This window comes from Globicephala melas, chromosome 17 (genome assembly GCF_963455315.2).
Source record: "Globicephala melas chromosome 17, mGloMel1.2, whole genome shotgun sequence".
Lineage (NCBI taxonomy): Eukaryota > Metazoa > Chordata > Mammalia > Artiodactyla > Delphinidae > Globicephala > Globicephala melas.
The window spans coordinates 62,438,050-62,449,900 of NC_083330.1; positions in this window are offsets into that span (position 1 = coordinate 62,438,050).

Here is an 11,851-nt window from a genome sequence, read left to right on the forward strand (position 1 = left end):
AAAAACGTAAATATAGATCAATGGAACAGGATAGAAAGCCCAGAGATAAACCCATGCGCATATGGTCACCTTATCTTTGATAAAGGAGGTAAGAATATACAGTGGAGAAAAGACAGCCTCTTCAATGAGTGGTGCTGGGAAAAGTGGACAGCTACATGCAAAAGAATGAAATTAGAACACTCCCTAACACCGTATACAAAAATAAACTCAAAATGGATTAAAGACCTAAATGTAAGGCCAGACACTGTAAAACTCTTAAAGGAAAATATAGGCAGAACAGTCTATGACATAAATCACAGCGAGATCCTTTTTGACCCACCTCCTAGAGAAATGGAAATAAAAGCAAAAATAAACAAATGGGACCTAATGAAACTTAAACGCTTTGACACAGCAAAGGAAACTGTAAACAAGAGGAAAAGAGAACCCTCAGAATGGGAGAAAATATTTGCAAACGAAGCAGCTGACAAAGGATTAATCTCCAAAATTTACAAGCAGCTCACGCAGGTCAATATCAAAAAACAAACAACCCTAACTAAAAATGGGCAGAAGACCTAAATAGACATTTCTCCAAAGAAGATATACAGATTTCCAACAAACAGATTACAGATTTCCAACATGAAATGATGCTCAACATCACTAATCATTAGAGTAATGCAAATCAAAACTACAATGAAGTATCACCTCACACCGGTCAGAATGGCTATCATCAAAAAATCTACAAACAATAAATGGTGGAGAGGGTGTGTATTGTTGGTGGAAGTGTCAATTTTTACAGCCACTCTGGAGAACAGTATTGAGGTTCCTTAAAAAACTAAAAATAGAACTACCATATGACCCAGAAATCCCTCTACTGGGCATATACCCTGAGAAGGCCATGATTCAAAAAGAGTCATATACCACAATGTTCACTGCATCTCTATTTACAATAGCCATGACATGGAAGCAACCTAAGTGTCCATCAACAGACGAATGGATAAAGAAGATGTGGCATGTATATACAATCGAACATTACTCAGCCATAAAAAGAAATGAAATTGAGTTATTTGTAGTGAGGTGGATGAACCTAGAGTCTGTCATATAGAGTGAAGTCAGAAAGAGGAACACAAATACCATATGCTAACACATATATATGGAATCTAAAAAAAAAGAAAATGTTTCTGAAGAACCTAGGGGCAGGACAGGAATAAAGATGCAGATGTAGAGAATGGACTTGAGTACACGGGGAGGAGGAAGGGTAAGCTGGATGAACTGAGAGTGACTTTGACATATGTAAAATAGATAGCTAGTGGGAAGCAGCTGCATAGCACAGGGAGATCAGCTCGGTGCTTTGTGACCACCTAGAGGTGTGGGATAGGGAGGGTGAGAGGGAGACACAAGAGGGAGAGAATATGGGGATATATGTATACGTATAGCTGACTCACTTTGTTGTACAGCAGAAACCAACACAGCGTTGTAATTATACCCCAATAAAGATGTTAAAAATAATAATAATGAACATAGCTTTGCAATCAAATCTCAGATTTCTTTTTTTTTCTATGCTTACTGTATTTGAAAAAAAATACATAAATCATTTTTCTCCTTTCATGGGAACTTAACATGCAGCCTGGCATCATATTACTCTGCAATTCTTGTTCAGCCAGTCCACCAAGGAGGTAACATTAAGTTTGGGGTGGTATTATGAACATGGTAAAGTGAACTCACTCAATTAACCAGCTTCATCTTAGTTTCTTTGAAGCTTCCCCCCTGCTTATTTGAGTGCTAAAATCAAGAATAGGGTACCTTCTTTACAGTTCAAATGCCACGATTTAGACCAGCTAAGCTTTACAAATAAAGAAATAAAGTGAAGGCTCAGAGCAGCAGTTTTGTATCAAAAGTTATTTTTGGATTAGTTAAGGCTTAGATTTATTTTTAATTCTCATGATTTGTTTTGGAGTGATAGGCTCTTTTTTTTCTTATGGCTTAGGCAACATTTAAAATGATTTTCTGTCTGGGCTGGAAATGTCCAGTACCACTCAGTATCTGTTGGCACAGATACTGAGAAATACACAGATACTGGGAAAGGGCAAGTCCGGTGGGATGGAAGCCATGAAGGATGGATTTTTCTTAACAATCTTAACAATCCTGTCTTAACAATCCTGTCTTCTTTTTTAACAATCCTGTCTTCTTTTTCCCCTCCCTACTATGGGGTGTCTTTCATACATACAGTGCATCTTTGCTCAACTTTGTAACTACTCATTTCAGAAATAATTATTTCCTTGGGATTTTCAAGATGAAAGAACATAGCTTGTCTTTCTGAAAAAATAAACAATGTGACTTTTCTAATTGTCATTTTCCTTCTTTTTCTTCTTCCTTTTCTTTCTTTTTTCAATCACTATTAACAAGCTCCTTTTATATGCCTTACCAAAGAGCTACATGCTGGAAATATGAGTGAGCAAGACAAGGTCCTAAGCCTTAAAGAGTTTACAGTGAATTAGAGGTCACAGAAAAGTAAAGAAACATTTACCAAAGACTGTGATCATTGCCACCTTTAGTAGAGGTAAGTACAGTGGCTCTAGAAGCATCTAGTGTGGACACTTAACTCAGACCTGGGAGTGGAGAGAAGTGGTCGTATTTGTTATCATTCAAATTGTTGAATCGATGGGACTTGGGTTTGGAGGAGAAAGAGAAATGAGGCATTAAGGATCCCTCCTACCATTCAGAGAATAAAGAGAGAGAGAGAAGGAAATGACATGCCCATATTATAATTTTAGTTCAGTGTAAAGAATGAGTTGGAGAAAGATAAGATTGAATACAGAAAATCCAGTTGGGATTCCTTTATACTAATCCAAGCAAAAGATAATTGTGGTCTAAACAATAGAGGTAGTATGAATCATGAATAGATTTAAAAAGTATTTAAAAGACAGAATCATGAGGACTTGGCAATGTTGTAGGTGCTGAGGAAAGGAGAAAAAGGCAGTAATGAAGACTATGAGGGTTATGGCTTAAGCAACTGAAAGATTGATGGATTGCATTCATTGAAATTCAGAGCACAGATGAAAATGCGGTTTGTGGAGGATAAGAATATGAGTTCAGTTTTGGAAATATTGAGCACAAGATTTTGATCAGATATCTAAGTGGAGATATGTAATATGAAATTGATATAAAGGTTTGATGCTCAGGAGTAGATCTGGACTATAAAAAGATGTTTAGAAACCTAGATGTGATGGAAGTCAAAGGAACATCTGAAATCACTCAAGGAGAACATAGAAATTGAGAAGATGGCCTAGGAGAGAATCCTAAGAAACACGAAGGAAAAAGTTCATTTCAAGAAGACCTTAGTGTGCAAGGGGCTGTTAATGACTTTGTCAAAATCAGTTTCAGTAGTACAGTAGAAGTAGAACCCCAATGGCAGGATGTCAAGAACCAAGGAGCCTGATAAACTGTAGATGTCTTCATCAGTTGATTCATATATATTTTTTGGACAGATTTAATTCTAATAAACTGAATTCTCTAAGTTGTTTTGGAAGAGGTTAGCAAATGCCATTTGTACTTGACAGCAAAATGATTCTCTTTGATTTTTCAGTTACAGTTTGTTAAAATTACATCATTTTAGTTCTTTAAATATTTCTGATAATACAACCTGGTGAGGGTAACAGACTAGTTAATTAAGAATTTTGCTATGCTTCTCAGTGTGGGCATTTGCTAAACTTCATGTTGTATAAAATCATTTGTTTTAATTGGCCTCTGAATAGGAAAGAAAGAAAAATAAATGGTTATTTCTTTCTACCGGGGATAAGTGGTGTTCTCTAACACAAAATGAAATATTTAATAGTCACGTGCAATGAACAATGTGGAGTTTAACAGAATAAATATATTCAGTCACTGGAGATTGATAAAGATTAGTAAACAAGACAATACAAACAGATTCCCATAAATCTTGAGGAATGCAGTGCTTCTCAAGAAAAAAATATTCAGTGGTTATTTGTTCTTCTTCAAATAAATATTAATACAATATGGCTGAAGTAAATCACAGTATTTAGTTTTCCAAAGATGGCGTGGGAATACATAGTTAAGTGGAGAGTGTGGCCAGCTGTTTCATCAGGATAGAAATATCCCCAAAGTAATTTTATAATGCTCCTACTTTTACACAGGAAGATTCTGGAGGCAAGCTCACTTTATGATTACTTTTGGAATTTCATGGATCTTGACGTTGTTCCCAATTTAACTGGAAGATTCCAAAAAGGAACATTTACATTCCTTATTGAATTTAGAGTTTGTTGTTCTTCAGGTTATTGTTTGATGATCCAGAAAAGAAAGATAGTTCCCTTCTCTTTGCTTATATGGTGGATTTTATCCAAAAATCTCAAAGTACTTTGTACAAATTAACTCACAGTTCAGTCCCTTTAATATTTTGAATGAGGATTAATAAGACTCCTATTCCACATATGGTAACATGGAGTTTCTGGAAATCTTGGATGAAGTGAATGAGACATGACATAGCTGCCGGCAAGTTTGCAGATGAGCCAAAAATAGCAAACACCATTTCTACTTGACTGTTTTAACCACCGGACCCACACAAAAATTCATAGATATTAAATAATTAAAACTACAGACTAAAACATGGTCTAGAAGGAAGATTTTGATTCCAAGTCTGCCTGTTTGTGAACTTGAAAAAAATCTTCTTGATGGTCTCAGTGGTCTCATTTCCCCATCTGAGGTGAATCGATTGTTAAGATTCCTTCTCAATCATCTGCTATTATAATTCTATGTCGACCTTACTCTGGAAAGGGGGCCTTGCCTGAAAATAAGAATGGTTCAAAATATTTATGGAAGTAGCGAGGCTGGACGGTCCTGTGGGTCTCTTCATTCTTCTCCTTAGCAATATTTACTGAATTCCGCTGCTTTTCCCGTAGCCCTCAAAGCTAGTTCTTATTCTTTTTACATTGCTATTTCCCTAACTCCTTTCCAACGAAGTCAGTTACAAATAAAGTCAGTTATGTTATTCTCTATATCACTATATAATTAACTTCACTCTTATCTTTTCTCCAGGAATAAAGAACATAGGCAAATAAAAGCAGAGTGCTTAAGAAGGCAGGTTCTAGAATCATACTAACTAGGAATGAAACACAGCTCTGGGGTTTATTTAGTGTGTGACTTTGGACATAATAAGTATCCTTGCAACCTCCTGCTCTTTTGTTTTCTTCTCTTTCTCTCTGATGGATACCTACCCAGACTGCATCCTGTGCCATCCTTTGTATCACAGATTGGAAACCTAAGAACTATACTTGCCAGAATCCAATGCCATCAGTCTTCTCATTTAGATTCCTTTAATGAGATATATTTGCATGGGATTTTGGAGGCAGAAAAGAAAGAGAAATTAATATAACTCCTCCCCCGGGGACAGACAGATGCATGAGCATTGGTAGTAGACAAATATGAGGTTTTGCTAGTGGCTTTAATGAGTTCCCTTGAGAATTACCATCTTGGTGTCATAGGTAACTGAGATCATTGGCAGTGGTTTCCAGCAATGTTTGTAATACCCTAATTTTTTCAAAAGAAAACAGTAGTTTCACTTAAATTTTACTTCTTTATATTTTCAGCAGTTTTATAGGCACCTAACTCCCTGAATTAAAGGCCTTCCAACTTGAGTGGTTTCTGTTTTCTTGACTAGTCCCTGGCTTATATATTTTCTTTCTTCTCCTCCTGCTTATTGAATTCTATCACAGATTACTGAGTAAGAAAGGAAGGAAATAAAATAATAGTAATAATAATAACTGTTAACATTTACACCTTTACCCAAATGACATCTTTCTAACTACTTTAGGTAAAATTTCAACCCTGCTCCCATTTCCCTGCTCTTTGAAAATTTCCCTAGCATTTTCCACTGATTTTCATAATAGTTACTTTACTTGTTTGTTTGTGTATCGTATTTCTTTCTGGGAATTTATTAAGCTCATGAAGATGAATATTTTTGACAATTTATTCTATTGGTGAATCATCAGCTCTTCAAACAGTGTTTGGTTTTTAGTAGGTACCCAATAAGTATTTGTTTAATTAATGAATGAATTGAGTATTTATTATGTACCAGATTTTATTCTACATGTCATATGTATGTTATCTAATCCTTTAAAAAAATCTTACCCAGTGACTATTAGTATTTGCCCAATTTACAGGAGCAAAGTCTTAGACACAAAAGTGGTGGAGCAAAGCTTTGAACTCAGGCAGACTGACTCTCAAATCTATGCTGTTAGCTATGATACCACACTGAGTATCTACTCTTTTTCTGGTATTGAACTAGATACTTGAAATTGTCTTGAAATCTCATAAGGACACCATGCCGTATGTATATTTATTCCATTTATAAAATGAGAACGTTGAGCTTTACAGAAATTAAGGAATTTTTACAAGGTGATACGGCAACTTAGTGGCATAGCTCAAATCCTCACCCAGGTCTGTCTGCCACTAAAGTCCCAGGACCCTGCATCTTACCAAACTAGGGAATGTTTTCAAAGATCATCAGATGCTTTGCTCTCAAATTCAGATAAAACGTGTAAAGAAAAGTTATATATACTGCCCATGAGTAAAACCAGAGCAATAGGTTTAAATCTGCATATGCTTTTATTAAAACAGACACATTTTAGTACAAGGGAGGTCTTCTTGTCATATGTTCATATTATCTTGGTTATAGCATATTATTTTCATTAAGCAGTAACTGTTTCCAGGGTGTGAGCCTATTTAGCTTATAATAGGACACAGTGTAAATACTATGCCCCTAATTCTAAAACTCAGCAAAAGCAAAACAGCTGTCTAACATGAGACATTTTTATAGGTTGAATGAGCAGCTCATATTGTTATAGAAAGGCCAGTTTTATGAAACCACACTGGAAAGAGCAAGTTGGGCCCTGCTTATTCTTCTTTCTTTTGTTGGGCCAAAAAAAAAAAAAGCAGAAGCATAAGATGTAGACAGCAGGATCTCTTAGAATGTCTCTTTGGAAGAGACCCTGCCTTCCATTCAGTAATCATGTAAACATAGGAGGGAGAGTTTAGCCAAAAGGAGAGAGGAGAGCTATAATTTCCATTAGGATGTAGGAGAAGCTTATTAAATAGAAGTTCTGCATTGACTGCAGTCACCATTTGCATGTAAGAGGAGGATATGATTCAGAAATGAGCTGCCCTTTCTCTCCACTGTTCCATTCCCTCCCAGATAACCCCAAGTTTTCGCATTCTAGTCTCTAGAATATGCTAATTTGGAACTTGTGTGTAAGAAAATTATTTTTCTTCTTTAGTAAATGTACATATACCTCAGTCCTCACTTTTGCAGCCCTAATCAAATGCAGCGGGCTTTTAGACCATCTTGTGTGATGTTTACTTCTGCCATAATCATGTTTTTAGCTTGACAATTATTTCATTGGTAGGGATAAAAGGATTTCAGTATATAAGAAAACAATTTTTCTGTATATGATAATACTGTTGTTGAATGTAGTCAGTCTTTGAGGGTTTTTATGTAATGGAAAACCGAAGTCATTAGGAATATGAAGTGTAGTTTAGTATCAGGACATGTAGAAAGAATCCTAGACTGGTAATCAGGAGACCTAAATCCTGGCCTTGACTGTTCCACTAATTAAGATTGTCACCTCAGATAATTCATTTAACCTTTCTGGTCTTCAGAGTCGTCTTCTACAAAAGATAAAGTCTTTCAAGTCCTAAAAATGTATTATTATATTTCATCACAAAATGAAAATAAAGGACGTAGTAAAAAAAAATTCAAAATTAGACAAACTAAAAACTTTAACAAATCAGAGTTTTATATAAATCCCCAGAACAATTTCTTTTTTCCATTCATGTCAGGCCAAGGATGACAAAATAAAGCCAAGGGTAGGATAGTTTATATAACTTAGTAAATAATAATAATAACAACAATGACAATAATAATAATAATACCTGAACTTAATTATGAGGACAGTTTGGTACAATCAGATGAGTTTGGGGCTTTGTAGATTGTTGTCTTTTATTATTTATAATGATAGACAGTCTTCATTGATATGTGGCTCCTATATTTACCTATGGGAATTGAGCCATAGGTAAATATGCCATCATAATGATGAGATAACAGTTAACAGAACAGGGCAAAGTCATACATAGGTTGTTCTCTCACTGAAATAGAGTATAAGTTAGGGCAGATTTTTGTGGTCCTGGAGTTACATTAAATTTTTTAAAGTTGGTAAAGCCATTCAAGTGAATTGTATTTATAAGAGACAATGGTTTGGTAAAACCGACTGTATAATGGCTTTGAGAAGCAAAAGACTCATCTGTCCTTGACAAAGGTGACTAGTAACTTGTCTGCTCCTTAACTGTTTTTTGCTACTTGCAACAGGCATAGTGAGTTTGAGTCCAAATATCTAAAGGAATAAACGGCAGTTAAGACAGGCACTATATGTACTACACTTTTTGTAAATTGGCCTTTTTGAATTTGTCAAATAGCTTGGAACAAGTAGGTGGCGTGTAAAGCTAAAATGCCTTCTCATGCTTTGGCATTAAGGATCTTCCACGGTTCCCAATTGGTGATAATCACAGGATGTGTTTGCACAATTTAGACTTTGGTAAAATACTTTCTTCAGAGGGAAACTTTGGGTGGTTTCCCAGGTTTTATTATTTTTTTAATCACTAAAATATGTCTTTTGGCTTGATGCAAATTAACTTGTGTTATTGTGCTACAATTAAATGTGTACAGCTTGGCAATTATTTCCCTTCTCTTTGAAAGACATTTCTGTTTGTTTATTCTTTCTCTGTGGCTCAGAGGAAACCCAATCCATGCTGGAACAAGGCTTTTAAGACATAGATGTAATTTGGGGGTGAGATGATTCAGCATTATTCCCATGCCCGTTGCTACTTCTACCTCCTTTCTTGTACATTCATTTCATCACAGAGGTGGAAATGTAAAACAATACAATCAGTTATGTGTTAAAGACCTCAAAGAAACCTATCTAAGACTCTTGTAAATTTAAATTGGCAACATGAAAACGTGCTGACTGAAGGGATGCTCAAACTTACCAGCATCACACAATTATACAAAAGTACTATAATCCTGGTCAAGCAGAAAATTACAATCATTTTTTAGGAACGTATTTTTAAATAATTTGAGGTAAACTCAAAATGAAATCTAGAAACAAATGTTATTGGATTCAAAGAGCTCTATAACTTTGTTTGCATTTGTTTTATTTTATATGATCAGAATAGCTTTGCTTACACCAAAATATGCCCAAGGGCTAAGTTCAAGAAATAGTACCTAAGATGGAGTATTGCGTGTTCTTAGTCTCTGCAGTTTTATGGAGGAACACTGTGGAAAGTGGGAGAGAGAATCTCCTAATAGAGACTCCCTCATAGGTTTACCATCATATTTATTTAATTTTTTGTTCATGTATTACCTTTTAATTTTAATCCATAAAATGAACTCATTGAACACCTACAACATGTGAATTCCTCAGGGACATATAACCTCAGGCTGCCTTCTTTCTAGGTTGAGGTCACCTGAGGAAGGGGGAACTATCTGCAGGTGACCTTTGGAGAGGTTGTAATCGCCCTGAATAGTTTGTAAAATTTGAAACACGTGAGCGTGTTCCAGGGCGACTGCCCAGGGTTTTTCCAGTCCTCAAAATCATAACTTAGAAAAAGTTAAGAACTACTTAGGTAGACGTTTAACCACCTAGTTCAGGGTTCCCATATTTTATATGTTGAGTTACTTCTTTGCTCCTCAAACCACAAGTCCTTTAGAGTATAGCTGGTAGAAGTATCTGCTGATTGAGAAATGGGAGTGAGAAGGCAAAGACCAGCATAGAGTGAGGACACCTACACTGCTCTCTGCCCATGTCTATGGGTTTTTCCATCTCTTTCTTGTAGGCAACTCCCCAGGACACAGAAGTAGAGAAAGAGTCAGCAGTTTCTATAAGAGAACTCGCGCTCTTTCACACATGTCCACCAGAGCAGAATTTTAAGAGCCCCTGACCAAGGGAGAAAGGCAGTGTCAGAGCAGGTCATGCTTCCCTAGGCTATCAAAATGTCTAGGGGTCCCGACCTCATCAGGCCAGCTGGACCTACAATGACATCCTTGAGATAATCTCACTCTTTCCAAGTAACTTTCACCTTGTTTTTCTGCAGGATAGTTTTCTGTATGCACCAAAGATTCTGACAGAGAATCGAGCCTTGTAAATGTATCATTTGACTTAGATGATCATCCGGGTCAGCTCCAGTTATTGGACTGATGCTGTATCTGTACATAACTTGAGATGTGTCAAAACAACAAGGACATCTCACAGTTGGCTCTTCAGAGGCACTTTGCTAACAGACTTGGATCCAGCAAACCATCTATTGTGCTGGTCTTTCACATAAACATCTTGCTTTTGTCACAGTGTCTTTATGTACAGTTTTTCCAACTATAAAAGTTCTTCTGGGTCTATCTCTGCCACTAAAGAATACACCTCAAATTTCATCTATGCACCACTTGGGTGACAGAGAAAAAGCAGATCAAGAGTAGTGGAGTAATTCATTCCAACCTTTTTTTCAGCAACCCCTTCTATCCTTCAGATGAAATCTTACCTGGAGGTCCAATAAGAAGAATTAAATAAATATTTTAAGTAGCTTTTTTTAAGGGTACAGTAGCTCCCTAGTTGGTAGGAGTGGGGAGTGAAAGTAGGGCTCAGGGGAACCCAGCTGGAAAAAACACTAGCCGAGGCATTCTTTAAGGTTTTGATTATGGTATCTGTAAATTATTTTTAAATATTTCAGCTGATACTATGTGGGACAATATGCATATTATTTAGTTTACCCTGTAAACCCAGATGCTTCTAATACTTAATAAAGAATGCACAATGAATGAGTGAGCTATGAATGTGCTAATCAGAAATGTACAATTCAGAACTGGATTTGGGGCCTCAGGAAGCCTATCTTCCAGAAGCTGCAACTTCAACTGCTTTGTTACTTGCATCTGGATCAATCCGTGTTACTTTGACAATTAATATACTGGATGTCAGAAATGGGGCATTATTGGTGAAAGCAGTGAATGACTGGCAAGTATGATTAATGTTAAAAGTAGGCCCTTGTTTGGGAAATTTAAAATGTTCAATGTATGTGTATTGGCTAAAATATTTAGAAGATACTTCCCACACATGTGTGAACAATAAGAATTCAGGGAGGGTTTTTAGTTTATCGCCTACACCCTTGCAAACAATGTCCTAATCTAAATCCCCAAAGATTCTTGTGTCCAGCCTTAGGTTCTGGAGAATTCTGCTTATTTGATTCAGCTGTAATGGTGACAGAATCCTGGCTCTGGAATGTTGTGTCTGCTTCTAGAACATTGCTGTCTGCCTTAAGTGAACTCTTCTTGAAATTCGTGAAAATGGTATCTAAAAGGACAGTGAGCTAAGACTTCCTTGAGCCAACACAACAGGATGTATGAACAATTTTTGTTTTTGCTTTCTAAGCGTTGCTTGGTATGTGTTTTGGTTGCATGTACGGCAGAATTTAGACTGAGACCTCATTTCATTTGAACTGGTAGCAAGGCTATGGATGGAGTAGCTCATTCTGACTCACCTGAAATTTCATTGTTGGTCACTGGTAAAGACCAAATAGTTATTCATAACCAAGTTGGCTGACATCCATTTTCCATTGTCTCTTACTACTAGAAATTTCTTTCATTTGAAGAATGACAGACAGTCGGCACAATATCTATATCTATATATATACCTCCAGAATGACAGTATTTAACTTTGACCCTAACTTAGTCATTCACATCTATGATTTTCCTGAAATAACTTGTTTTGGTGTCAGGAGAATTTGGTGTCAGGAGATTCTGGTGTCCAGAATCAGCTGACAGCTA